At 43.9% G+C, this 15017-nt stretch overlaps 1 protein-coding gene across 5 annotated transcripts in view; it reads right to left on the minus strand.

Annotated features, from left to right (window-relative positions):
* CREB5 (cAMP responsive element binding protein 5) overlaps positions 1-15017 on the minus strand; it is a 379577-nt gene that overhangs the window by 279524 nt on the left and 85036 nt on the right. The window lies entirely within an intron of this gene.

Here is a 15017-nt window from a genome sequence, read left to right on the forward strand (position 1 = left end):
GTAACCTTGCTGTATGAGGACATTCATTCACGCATCTGTGTTCATTCATTCAGCCATTCCAATGATTCTTCATGGAGCTCCTTCCATGTGTGAGGTGATGGTACAGGGCATGATGGAAGAGGGTAGGCGGTGCCTTGAAACAACACGGCTTACAGTCCAGCGAAAGAGAGGAGAACGCAGCATGTCTGAGAACATAAGGTAGGCAGGTAGAAGTGCCATAAGAAGTGCTTGAAAAGCAATGTGGGAATTCAGGGGACGCCAAAGTTGCATCGAGTGAGGGGAAATCAGAGAGGGCTTCATGGTGGTGGCATCTGACATAGGCTTTCATGGATAGGTTTGATTTGGTCAAAGATGAGGGGAGGGGAAAAATCTTCCAGGTGGAGATAACTGTATGGACAAACACAGTGAGGTGAGGAAGCCACAGACAGGTTTAGGGAAGGGAGACAGTCCATTTTCCTGACCAAAAAGACACAAGAGAGAGAATGACACAGAAGAGAAAACTGGCAAATTAAGTCAGGGTCAGATCCTGAAGAAAATGCAGCTGAACTGAGTAGCCACGGTCACTGCTATTTCTACTTTACATGTGATCTCAGAGGAGCTTTGGATGCATCAAGAAAGCCAGACTTTCCCCCATGCCCTTGGACTAGCCGCTTCCCTAGCAGAATGTAGCCTTGGTACCTGCCCCACATCACACAGTACCTGGGGACATATTAAACCCTCAGTAAAAGCTTGTTTGATTGAATTGGGAGGACATAATAGAAACATTTCCAGTAATGGAAGTTGGGGCTGGAGGGAAGGAGCACTGCAAGGCTTTCCTTTAAAATCCAACGTTTGAGTATATAACATTGGCCACAGCCTATATACCAGCAATGACTCTTTATCCTACTGCCCAAACTCTGGTAACACCCAGAAATAATAGCGTAGCAACCCCCACCCCAAATCCCAAGGCAATGCCCTGAGAGGTCACGGCAGCATTCTCCTAAGCGTGCTCTCCTTGGGGGCAGTCATTCAAGCACACATCACTCTATCAGAATCTAATGTCAGCTTCAAATACAGCTCCTCTCGACAAACGTTCATTTTACTCCAGGAAAGCAGTAGTCATTAGGACCAGGCATGGAGGGAAATATTCCATAGCAGGAGGATGTTACTCACAAAACACCAGAGATGAGAGGATGGTCCCATGTCTGGTTTGGACCCGGGATTATGTGTTTTGGTGAGTAGGGCAGTGGCGGTGGATCACATGACCTTGGTGACATCGAAAAATGCATCATGGAGAGAAGCTGCCTTCTTCTCTCCCCCCTCCCCCACCGCCCCCCACCAAGTTTTCAGGGCCAGCTGTGCTGCTGCAGCCCCAGCCGCCGAACACAGGAAAATCCGGGGTCGAGATTGGAGGCCGACAGAAGAGTCTTCAAAGACCAGAATAGAGTGAGTGCAGTCAAGGTTTTTTCACGTATTTGTGGAGAGCAAGCACAGCCTGATGTTTGGCAAAGCTTCCACTGAACTTTCGTTTTTAAGTAAATTAGCACGTATATTAAAGTACACAGGGCCTGTAAGGGAATGAAGATAAAAAGAGGTGATCTGAAGGAGTGGAAAGCACAGGAATTTTCCAGCAGACACTCTATGTACAAACATTAGATCTGTAACTTCCTAGTTTTGTGGCTTCCAGCAAATTATTTAAACTGTTAAGCTTTAACTTCTTATGATGTTAAATAAAGGTAAAAACATCTATAAGATTGCTGTAACGATCAGGGAATAAAACTGATCGTGCCTGACAAACAGTAGGAACCCATAAATGAATGGTAGTGAATTTTATTATTACTAGTTCACAATCTCAACTTCTAATAATCCGGTGTCAAATTTCTGCTCTATGCCTAATTTGCATAAAAGGGGCTTTTCATTTATCTTTATCTCTAAACTCCATTTTCAGAGAATCATGGAAACTGGGAGGTGGAAAGAAACTTAGGCTTCATATAACCCAACCTGGACGTAATCCTGAGGGATAAATTAATATCCTTTCTTGAAACATCTTCCTGGTATGCAAGCTCTCTCTGTGCACCAAAACCAGCCTTTATTTTTATGGACAGAAACACAGGATTCTGGAGAGGGAAGACCATGGAAGTGCTCTGAAGAATGCCAAGCGAGACTCACAAAGAAATAACTTCTCTGCGGAAGGTAAAAGAAATCCAGTCATTTGGTCAGAGCTATTGCTGTTTTAAAAATCTATTAAATACAGTGATTGACACAGTAGAAGGGGTTACAAATAAACAATAAATCATGCAATTATTACTGTTTGAATTTTGGCAAGATGATAAAACGCGCAGGGGTATAATCAGGAAATAACAGAAAAGATCTGCAAGGCACCCCTGCAATTAGTGATAAACAGAGCTTGGCTCCGAGTTGGAGCCCCAATATGGCTCTCATTAAAGAGCCTTGGGACCTGTTCCTGGGGCAGACCTTTGCTAGCTGGGGGAGAAGTGAGGTAACCAGAATGTCAGTGCACCCCCCCACCACCATATTCAGATAATCTTTTACTATAGTATTATAACCACCTGGGCTGAAATGACTACCTTATGCCACGTGAAGACCAATCCACAGTCTTCCGAAGCTCTAATTGAGATGTTTCCTGTTCTCAGGTTTTTGACTCTTTCTTTTGTGATACCATAAACACGCATACACACGTACACACACAGGCACTGTGCAACGGGCACCCTCACTCATTTTCTCCTTCCCCCTTTCCTTTCACCTTTTATTGATGGTCCCTCTTAAAGAGATAAATGCTCCCACACAAGTGATACCACTTAAACAGATAAATAGTCCACACCAGAGAGACACAGAGAGCACAGGAGAAAACCCTGTCTTATTAGACTGGAAACAGACACACTATATTAATGCAAAAAAAATCAGCATATGGTTCTAATAGGCTTTCTTAAAATGATTTATCAGCTGTGATTAAGCCCTCAACCAGCATGTCTATCTTCATAAATAAAGCAAAAGTGTACCTTGCTCTCAAATGTATCTGCAGTATCTTATTACCCAGCCCTGTGCACTGCACTCCACTTACAGCATGGCTCTGGGGAGCCAAGAACTTGTGTGCAATCACAAAGTGTGTGCTCCAAAGAGACTGCCAAGATTTAGGACTCTTATCTCCGAGATAGTCTTACTAAAAATCCATTACAATGAAGGTTTATCCCTTCTCTCTGTGCCACGGAGCTCGGCATTGCTGAAATATGAACAGGTAATTAAAAGGATATGCCTGATTTTACAGTGAGCCCAGTGACACAGAATCACCAAACAGCTGTTGGGAAAGGCATTTGGCACAGGGAGCAGGTTACCTCTGCCGGGGATCGGGAGGGGGGTGTGGAAAATGAGGACCACTTTAAGAATCAGAATTGGTCTCTTTCTTCTCTTCTAATGGAAAGACAAATGCAAATATTGGTCATCTTGGTCAGGACCTCATTCTTGGGCTGGCTAACAGGTCAGATGATCTCAGTGGCACACATGAAAGGGGCTTCTCAAACTCCCGGGGAAGGGATGAGGAAGTCGGCGCAAGGACTTCCAAACGAAGGAGGAGGAACTGGGTACAAGAGCATGAGCCCAGTCAGCCATCAGCGGATGTCTGAAACTGCGCCGAGTCAACCATTTCATGCTCACAGGGCCCGGCTCTGTTGGAGTGGTATTTACTCTTTGATTAAAAGCCAGTAAGTCCAGGAGGATGAGCTGAATAAATCCCACAAAGCATCCAAGGAAAGCATTTTAGTGGCTAACTTCCTTTCAAGCCATTCCTAACGTACACACAAAGCCCCATTCATATTCTCCCTTCTAACACCAACCTGTCCGCAAAGATCAGAGACATATAGGACGTCCCCTGTCCTATAGGAACTTCCCAGGCTTTTCTCTACACGTCCCCTCTCAGTTTGACTGAAATAGAAACATGCAGTCTCAGTGTCCTTTAACAGCAACAAACCACTGGTACACGATTTAGGCAAGTTTGCTGTGGCTTCGTGAGGTTTTTGTCAAAAGGCAGGAGACGTTAGGAAGGGCAAAATGCAAAATCTCAGGAGGTAAAAGAGTGCTGGGACTGTTCCATCAGTGCTGTTAACAGGTTGTTTTTCTGGAAAACACACCAGTCCCTCATATCAGAGCTGCAGCCCAGGTTGCTGCAGCCTGTGAGTGTTAGACTCAATTAGGAAAACGGCACTAATGAGGTCAAAGCAGCTCCTCTCTCCCGTGATCACAGGCTGCACCCCTGGCCCCGGCCAGCTGTCTGGCAATATGTGCTTCTGGTCACAAGGCGGTCCACAGGAGGGAGTGTGTGTTCGGATTCGTGCAAATCCATCACCACTAATGGGAAATCACCCCTACGTTCACAACCAGCTGATGGGTCAATCAGGCGGCTGCCTTCACAGAGGGCAGCAGGGGGCTGTACTTGGACATCACATGTCTGTTAAAGCTGGTGTTGAATTGGACGTTGTAGGCAGTGTTAGGTAATGGTCAGGAAGGCGAGGAATTATTCACAAAGCCTGGTGGACCATTTTGCCTAAGACACGTACTCGTGTATATGTGCGTTATTATGATACCAATAAAGAAAAACATCTGGCAGAGATCTGGAACAAGAAGCTATTTCCCTTCTCCTGCTGTGCAGGGAAGAGGCGCTCTTTCAGGCAGCGTGGTTACCACTGCCTTACTGTCTCTGTGAAAGTGGACTTGGATTTCTGTTTCCAGGACCCCCTTCAGAACACTTCTTTTAGTCAACATCAGAAAGAACATTCAAGGTGAGATGCTGCAGTAATATGTGAATCTTACATTGTCTACCTAGGAATTAGCTTTATTTTCTATGCTCCAGACATCAAGATGTTTGAACGATGTATGTTTCTAAAACTCCAAGGCCTGGTTTGCTGGTAAGAAAATGAAGTCATGCATGACTTTTAGAAGGTGATGGGACGGAGTCTGGATTTCTTGCTCTCGTCCTGAATTCAGACAACACTCTGCATCACTTCTCCACAATCCACACCGGGGCCATTGTGATTAGCACAGGATGGGGTGGGAGGCTATTATCAGGTGGACCAGCAGCACAGAGATATCACAGTGCTCATCACACTCTGGCACAAAATGCCACAAAAGGGGTGGCCAGAACTCTGGACCGTCTTGTTCGCTTTCAGCCACTTAGGGACCAACCAAATGGGGCTGGAAGGCTGGGGCTCACACTTTGCGCTTTACACTCAAGAGCACCATGGATTCCAGGCTTGCTCTGGAAAGGATAGGAATGCCCTGGCCAACTGTGCCAACGAATCCTGCAATAGCCTCATGTTCATAAATCCTCTGGGAAACTAACTTCCTAAGTTCTGTGCATAACAAATCATACCGGCAGAAGCCAGGGAGAGAGTGACTTCTTTGAGAGCAGCTGTGATTCAAAATGCCCAGCAATGCATCATCTGTAGTCAGTCAACCCAACATGCACACAAAACATGACTGCTTGCCTTCTTTGGGGACATGACTGTTTACAGGCCCAAATACGCCCCCACCCAAATATAAGCCACCGAGAGAAAGACAGCGCCCAGCATTGACTTAGGCAGAATTCGATCAGCAGTGTGATCAACTTTCAAAGTTTTCGTGTAACAGATAGTGCCTTCTGCACATAACTCAGATCTCAGGGACATCTGTGGTTGCAGCCACACTAAACCCAAAATGCGGGGTTCGCCTCACTTCACGGAGAAGACTGAGGAAGCCCCCACCATGCCAGACAATGAAGGGAGAGCTTGCAGGTGGGACAATCCGTCCTTCTAGCTCCAAAGCTGCCCAATAAAACAGCTTACATTTGCCTTCAGGTCAAAAGTCAAAATATCATCTACATACACAATCATCTGATTCTGACAATGCTAGTGAATTTTATTAGAAAACATGTGCTGAGATGAGATGCTGAGAGGGAAGCCCTTCTGGCATTCTGTTTCACTCCAGCACCTAACGAGAAACTGGCCCCAACACACAGAAGAGCCACAGGTTCAAACAGGCTAAAAATAGCCTTTAATATCCCAGAAAGCAAAGAACAAAGTGAAGCCCAGGCATGCTCTGGAGAAGACTGTAGCCAATATTCCATCACACCTGGGATGCGAGGATCATCCTGGCCCAGCAGGTGACACTGTGCCTAGCTCCCTGTGGGAATGACTGACCTCCTCCCCATCCAACCAGTTTGTGAGCTCTGGGTCTCTGGGTCATCAGAAGGGCCAGTTCCCCAAAGTGTAGGAATGTGGCATGGGAGGTAAAAATCCACTATTCCATAAACTGTCCTAGGCTTGTGAGCTTTGGTGGTAGTTGAGTTAAGAACAAGGAAAATGTCCCTCCAGGGTGCTGGTGCTAAAAATCAGTCACTGCACCCTAGGTTTGAGTCGACAGCCAACATGCTGGAAATATGGAGGGAGGAATGTTCGGAATCCCAGTTCCTGGCCTCAGCCTTATCAATATGGAAATAACTTAACAACCCACAAATGCCACAGCAGGGCTCCCAGAGTAAATCACTCCCATACCTGCTCCTAACCATACTTAATGTTCACCTGGATTTATGAGATGATGGAAGCAGAGACTCTTGCAATTATTCTATTATTTTCCTTTTCTCTTTTCACAACATCAGTTTTTTTCTCACGTCTCTACAAGGGGCCCAGGTTAGTGATTCTTAGCTGCAGATGCTCAGCGCATCTAACATTTGGTCCAATTTTCTAAATGCAAGTGTTTTTTGGGTTTTTTTTTTTTTTTTTTTTGCCCAGAACGGAAGCTTCATTTTTAGTCATTTTGTTTTAATCTGGCCGAGAAAACAGATCTGTTTTCCTGCTTGCCTTCGGGAGCATTAATGCAGGGCCTCTCAGAGGACAGGATGTGCTTCCGGTGCAGATGCAAAAGCCTCCTGTCCCAGGTACACACCAGCCGTGTCTGGTGGGTTGAAAGTCCTGAATTACTCACAGCTGGAAATGGATTCCTTCAGAGGACAGTGTCCACGCGCTATGGAGATTCCACTTGGGTTAATACCTTGAAATCCCAGCCTGGCTTTCCTGCCTTGGGACAGGTAAGGAATGATTTTTAACCAGCTGAGATTCCAACCCAGCCCAGACAGAAAAATCTTCCCGATGACAAAGTCTCCAACTGGGAAAAGCTGCCCTTTTCTTGGCTCTTAAAGCAGAGCTTCCGTAATTGTTTTAGTGAGGAGCCTCCCAGCCAAATAATTCAATCGGCCTAATTTGCAGCTACAATGAGGCCGCCTGATGGGAAGGCGGGCCAAACAAGCGGTCCTCACAACCCGAGAATGGGCTGACTATGGTGCCTGGGGAGCTCCAGGGCTCCACTGTGTTTCTGGCTATTTTTAGCTTCTTTTCTTAGTCATTTTTAAGTGCCCCTCCACATCCTAACCCCATCCTGCTCTGGTCTTTTCAAATGCATTCGATGCATAGAATCTCCTAGAATCAAGACTACAGTTCCTGACACACTCCCTTTTATACCTATGACATCCCACCAACACTAACCCCTCGACTTTTTAAATAACGACAATATTTGGAGGAATTTCCAACTTAACCACAAGTGAGAGGCAAACACTTTCAAGAACAATATTTTTTCACTTGTTAACATTTCAGTTCGTTTTCACTTATTTAAAGAAATGCATTCAATTTTGCAATAATAATGCTAAATTATTTCATTAAAGTTGGGTTAGAGGTCAAAATATTTTCTTGGAATTTGCAGCAATAACTCAGGAAGTAATGATGGACTAGACTTGAGGTGCTAGAAATGGAAAATAAAGAAAGACATGAGGACTTGGTCCTAAGGAAGTTGACAGGACCTACTGAGTGAGGTAAAGGAGGGAGGGAAGGCAAAGCCGACTCTGGTGGTCGATGAACTATGCCTCCGACGGACCAGGGGTGTCAGGCGTGGTGGTGAGTTTGTGTAGGAAAGCCTTGAGCACATTCTTGGGCAGGTTGAATTACGAGCAGCAGCGGTATATTCAAACGGGAATGCTGGTCACAGCTGGAGATTAGAGACTAATATTCAAGTGAAGACTAGATGCATAGATAAAGGAACTGTCTGGTGGAGTTAATGGTTAAGCTATGAGGATGTATGAGTTTTCTGAAGAGAAGGTATAAGCGGAAAACCCCTGAGGGTGGATACAGCAAAAGACAAGGAGGCAGAGAGAACAGTCGGAGAGGTTTTAGGAGAAAAGCCAGAACAGGTCACCCCTACCACTGGTCCTCCTTAGTGAGTGCCTGTCAACTCTTTTTGTCTCTTCTGGAGTTTATTCTCCTGTATTTAAAATGAAGTACACAGTACTGCTATTATTATTCCTCGTTAACCAGAGTGACCAAAATCAAATGATCATTAATAACATGTTCAAAATGTCAGATGTGGGTCTGGAATATGCTTCATGAGTATATAAATACTTTGACTGTTCCCACACCCAGTCACAAGTGAACAGGACATACTGGTGCAAGAAAATAACTATTTTATTCTGCAGTATTTCCAACACAAACAGTGGTTCCCCACTCAACGCCAAGTTTCCTGTGGCCAACTTCATGTTGTCCTTTAACAAGCTCCAACCCTCCCAAGCTCTTCTCCTCCACAGCTTCAAGTGGACACATCAGTGCCTCGCAGGAGAACACCCTTCACAGCACGGAATGAAAGCAAACCTTTCTATCCCAAACTTCAGCCTCTGAAAACCTTGTAATCGCTTCTCAGAAAGACCTCAGGCAGAGACCTCTATCTTGCCAGCACAAAAGTCACGTGATGGCAAATATAAATAAAACCTATGACACAGAAACTTAAATGCTTAACACTGAACCCAGAGAACAATAAAACCCGACACTCACGGGCTGAGACACATTCATCTGCAGAGACAGCCCCACCCTCACCCCCTCTCAATTTGGCCCCTAACCCTGGCTGAAGGGAGGGCCGTGAACTGCCAGATGAGGTAGCATTAGAAAGTAAATCCGCAGCCTCCAGAGATAAGAAGCTTTTCTTTTAATGTGAAAGTTAGGTTGTGAAGCTCCATCCATTAAAGTTCAAATGAGGTGAATATACAAACCGTCCAAGGGAGGAGATGTACAAAGCCCTGGGGCCCCTCTTGGTCAGTATTCCTCCAAGCTGTGGGCCTTCCCTTCCTCATTATCCACATCAAACACACTTGACTTTAAGGGCTCACTCTGCAAGGCAATAGACAATGTCTTTTGAGGATACCCTGACTTTCCATCAAAAAACCTGTCCCAAACCTCAGTGAGTTTTTTTTTTTTTTCTCTCTCCCACTCCATTTTAAAGTGGAGGCTGAGCCTGACATCACACCATGATTCACTGGCATATGTGGAAGTGGATACCAACTCTTAAAAACCTCCCTTAAGTTTGCGCTCATTAATCCTAAGTCCCAGGGAACTAAAACTCATGAAATAGCTTCCCGTTTATCCACTGGTTTAGTCATTCCCCTGAGTAGGATGCCAAGACCAAGTCAACTTCTCTTCTAGTCTCGAATTCCACCAAAGCTGAGGGCACCATTGAAACCTACGTGGAGAAAGCTGAAAGGGCTTTACATTCATAGCGCGCTAAAATGGGGAAGGGGAGGACAAGAGAATCCCTATGATATAAGGGTTAGATTTTCCAGTTATTGAAGTGGGGGAAGAAATAGGTTGTCATCTCTCAGAATGTTGCCAATGGGTATTTTCTTTCAGCCACACTTATTAAAAAAAAAAAAATCCCAAAAGATCAAAAACAGTCTCATCTACTAGGAGTTAGCAAACATGGTGCCATTTTCAAAACCTGAATAAAACCAAGTTTAGGTTTCAGAATATTCTTTTCCTCCAGACTTCTGGGGCAGGATGGAGGAGAGGGATTGTATTACACAAATATCATGGAAGCAACACGTTAACATCATTGGAAGCATGTAGCTGTTGCAAGTAACTTGGTATCTTTTATTTTCCCACAGTGCCACTCATGCATTCCCCAGAGAGGAGCGTGCCAGCTAGCCGTTGATAGAGCAGGACCATGTGAAGGCAAAGCACCTCCCTGTCTGTGCCCTCTCTCCCCAAGTAACTGGTGGTGTCGGTAACATGATTGCCGGGTTTAACAGAATTTAATCAGATGCAGCAGCTGACTTTTCTGAGCTGAGGCTGACCTGGCCATGCCCTGTTTCATGACTCCTGCTGAGCTGGGATCCAAGATCTTAAGATTGTAGCTTGTCCCTCATTCCCATGAGTTAAACAGTCAACACCCTCTGGGAATAAGCTGCACTTTTCATCATTTGGGTAGGAATTCTAGAGCATGGAAATGCCCTAATTTGCTATTGCTGCCTCAGCATAATGAGTCAGATTTAGGTCCTAAGGGAGGATAACAACACTTAGCACTTACACATCGCACTTTTCATCTTCAGGGTCCTTAACCACATTAGGCTGTGATGTTATATTTCGCTCAGCAAGACAAAGGACTTCATTTCTAGGCCTTTCAACTTTCCTTCCTGTCCTACACATACACACATATACATGCACACAACTGTTATCATATGATGACACTATCTCCCACTTCCGAGATGTGCACTGTTGGATATTTTTTTTTTCAAAAAATGATATCAAATATGAAAGGTCAATTCACCCTCTTCTTTTTTTTAAAAAAATCTTTTTGGCTTTTGTTTTTTCCTCTAACGTGGAACACAAAATCAGTATGCTGATCACCAGTTATTGGAGTCCATTCAGCATTACTGCTAGGGTTCCCATACTTGACTTGATTCTTCATGCCTCATGGTCTTCTGTGTCATCTCTGGCCACTGTGAAGAGTTGAAGAGCCTGCCTTGGACAATCTGGAGGACTCTGCCAAGTTCCCTGCTCAGACCTCTTCTCTACCTCATCGCCATTCACTCCTGGCCCAGGTGATTCCATCAAGCACAGTATTTAAACAGCACCTGTACGCCAGTGACTCCCCAATTCACATCTTTGGATGGGTCCTGAATTAAAGACCTATATATCCATCTGCCAGTTCAGTATCTCCACTAAACAAGTCTGCAAATAATCTCAATTTCCCCCTCAAACCTGCTCCTTCTATAGGCAACTCCATCCTTCTAGTTGCTTAGGCCAAAGACCTAGACTCATCCTTAATTCCACTCTTTCTATCACTCCCCAGATCCATCCATCAACAATTTCTGTTAGCTTTATCTTCAAATTAGATCCAGAATCTAACTACCCCTTCTAGCTGTACCTTGGACCAATCTGCCATCATCTTCAATCTAGATTCTTTAAATACCCTCCTACCTGGTCTCTCTTTGTTATTTACCTCCAACAGTTTACTTTCAACTCGACAGCCAAAGTGATCTTCTAATATATAAGTCAGATCCTATCACATCTCTGCTTACAACTGTCCAATGGTTCCCCATCTCACTCAGAGTAAAAGCCAAAGTCTGCAAGGTCTTCCTGGATGTGACCTCCCATGCCCACTCTTTAGCGTCACTACATACACTCCCCTTGCAGCTCCTCCAGCCCACAGAGCACCCTCCAGTCTCAGGGCTTTGCACTACTGCTCTCTCCACTTTTATGCCCAGTACGCACCAGGTTCGAGCTTTCTCCTTATCCAGGTCTCTGCTGCATGCCTGCATACCAGTGATGCCCTCCGACCATCCCCAGCACTCCCTGTGCCCCTTCCCTGCTGTATTCTTCTCTATAGCTCTTATCACCTTCTGACATGTTATACATCCTATTGCTTTTATTTGCTTCCTGTTTGTCTTGCCCTTGTTTGCAAGCTACCCGAAGGCAGAGTTTTGTTTTTGATTTATTAATCAACATTAGTCCATGGTACATTCACCAATGCCTTGGACAGTGCCTGGTACGTGGTGGGCCCTCAAAAATATTTTTTGTGTGAATAAATGATAAACAAGAACTTCTCATCTATTTCACCACATGTGCTGGCCTGACTTCTAAGCCACAGGCAAGATGAAATTTGTGATGTTGCCAGTGAGGGATGCCTTTCCTGGGGGTGGGGGGAGCTGGAAAGCTTTTTAAAGAGTTTTGAATCTATGAGTTCATGCTGAAGTGGAAGACTGAGGCAATTATGGAATGTGTTGTTTGATATATATGCTGTGGATACAGACATTGGGGCTTTTTCTGTTGGTCATGACCTACCTCTAGCCTGTCCTCATTCTATTGGGATGCTTTTGGGAAAGGGTGTCAGGATTAGAGACAGTCTGTAGAATTTTCCCCAACAGACAGCCACATGGCCTAACCAAGGATCAATTCTCTATTTGCTCTTTAATAGGATTTTCTATGCCAACCTTCAGCAAGAAATTTAAAAGTGGAGGGAAGGGCCAGACTAGTCTTTCTAATATTTTTGTATAAAGTATATAGAAAGTTCAGTTAAGAACCTTTTTATACCAAATTCTCCAGTTAAACTAATCCATCTCCCGCTTTACTAAAACGTGCTGAGAGAACTAACGCAAGAATTTTGCTAAAAAACTCAGAGGAAAAGAAATTAGAAGAGAGTTGGAGCATAGAATTAAAAAGAAATAGTTACCTGATTGTGCAGCAACAAGGGAAGAAGAAGAAGACAGAACTCAGTGGAGACCAGGTATGCACTGAATAAAGAATTTGTATTCCTACTTTTCAAGTGGGGACAAAGAAATGAAGCAGGAGCTGCGGGTGGCAGTGTGCCAGGGATGTTGGGAGCTGGAGAAATGTGATCAAATGGATTGAGTAGAAGTGCTGGCAGATTGGAAAACATCTCCTCTCCTTAACTCCCCACCTCCCCACCTCCCCACCTCCCCACCTCGGGGCTTCCAAAGAAATGCTAGGGCAGAAGCCACCAACATAGCCCATTTGGCCGCTGGATAAGTCACCATGTGTTAGGCCTCAAGAAGGTGCCCTCTTGGGTAGCCGTGGCCACCGAGCTGGATTTGGGCCTCTGGTGTGAAAGAGGCAATGGAAGAGGATACACCTCAACAGTCTGAACAGTATCCAGCTTCTCGTGCGTGCAAGTGAAGTTGGGGTGTAAGACAGTGGTCTCTGGAGGGGCCTGCCCCTAAACCATGAGGGAAGCTAGCTGTAGGATCCCACACCCACGTACCCATCATAAAATCATCACATGACTAAGAGCAACACTTGAAAGAGAAAAAAATGCCTTATTTCTACAATCGTCCTCCTCCACTTGGCTTGCCTAATTATTTTCATTTTTTACGTTTAATTATTTATACTCTTCTCAACTCAAAAGGAATCAAAAGCAACTCAAAACATGCGCAGCATGAAATTTTTTTTTTTAATTAAAAATTGGGACCAGAGGAAATATAAACTAGAACTGAAAGTCTAGTCAGTGGGGGAAGTAAAATGCTCATTACAGAGTTCTAAAAAGTTCTCAACATTAAGCAGTCAACTTGGTTTCATGTGAACCAAGCAGTCAAAGCGAAAAGAGAAACAGAACCGGTTACAGGATTCTCATATCCACGAGGAGAAAATATTTCAGTTCCTCAGGGGAAGCAAACTATTTCCTGGAATTCAGATCTGCAAGAATTCCCCCCCGTGGGGCTGCATAGACGAGATCATGAGTGCTCTGTAAAGGAGAAGATCTAAAACCACACCCCGACCGTGGGCTTCCTAAAGCTGTTCTTGGTAAATGCCTTCAGGAAAATCAAGGGCATACACTTCGGTTAAAATCATCCTATCAGAAATGAAGACAATATGGACCAGGTACAGACCTTTCTTATAGTTCAGTTTAATCTATGAAGCCAACCTTGACTATCTGGAGGAATGAATGAACTTAACCCCTCAGTTGTCTACACATGCTGCATCAGGAGAAAACTTACTGCTCAACCAGAGGAAATTTACTAGACTTTTTGGTTCCTCTCTCCCTTGCTATTTCCATGGCTTTTTTTTTTTCAATCTATTTCTACTGCCATGAAATATAGAATGTACACCTTCTGTTTTTATTTAGTTAAAAATTTTAAGTGCTCAGAACAGTGTCTGGCAAATAAGTGCTAAATAAATGTTTGTTTTAAAAAAGAAAAAAGGCCCTTCGTATCATTGGGGGATGGAGTCAGGGGATGGGCATCATGTATGAATGACCAATTATAAATAAAAAATGTTGACTGAGATTTTATACTCCTCTTGTAACTTTCCCCCACTTTCAGGATTTTTCCTAAAGCAGTACAGACGGAATACAAACCCTTGGCTATTTTGATGTGAGGATGTGACAAGAAAAATCTGGGGAAAGGGGATTATTATAATTTCACATAGAGTAGGATTCAAAGGTTTTGAAACACTTCAGAGAAATAGCGGAGCCTTTTAAAATTCTTCTCCGGATGGAACAGCTGGAACTTTAGAATCCATTACAACGGAGCTGGTGGTGCTTCCTTTAACTTTCCTGGTTTAAGTCTCTAGCCATGGAATGTATCTAATGTGTTGTTTAGTACATTGTGGGCATTCAGTAATGGTCTATCAAAACAATAAAAAAATACTAAAAAATGTCATGATCATATTTACTTGTGACCCTGTTTCCTTTCCTTAATCTGGTAAAGTGATTTTTAAATGCCAGCACAACATTACAATAAGAACTGACTATATTCTGGAGACATCCATAAAGTGGGTTTTCTACATTAATAAGAACAAATAATCCATACTTAAAGTGAACCTATTTGTTTCATCAACAACAGATGTTCAATAATATGACGAGGAAGGAATTATAAATTTGGTGGAAACATACTGGGAAGATTAAGGAAATCAGACAGTTACAACCTGGGACCAAATCAGATGAAATCCTCTCTCCTACTGTTACGACTGTCCACTTGTCATCTTAGCCCTTTTGACCCTTGTCTTCTGCCCTCACCACCCACGTAAGGCTTTGCTATTCAATATTTAGCAAAGTAAAACAACTAGTTTTGAATAGAAAAATTCTCAGTTTATCTGACTCAGGTTCAAGAATCAAGTAACCTTTTTTTGGCTTGAATTTCATATTTCAGATCTCTGTTTTTCCCATGATTTTTCTAGCTTTGGATTCTACCACAATCAGGGATTCATAGATGTTTTGAAAAC

This window comes from Vicugna pacos, chromosome 7 (assembly GCF_048564905.1).
Source record: "Vicugna pacos chromosome 7, VicPac4, whole genome shotgun sequence".
In the NCBI taxonomy this organism is placed as follows: domain Eukaryota; kingdom Metazoa; phylum Chordata; class Mammalia; order Artiodactyla; family Camelidae; genus Vicugna; species Vicugna pacos.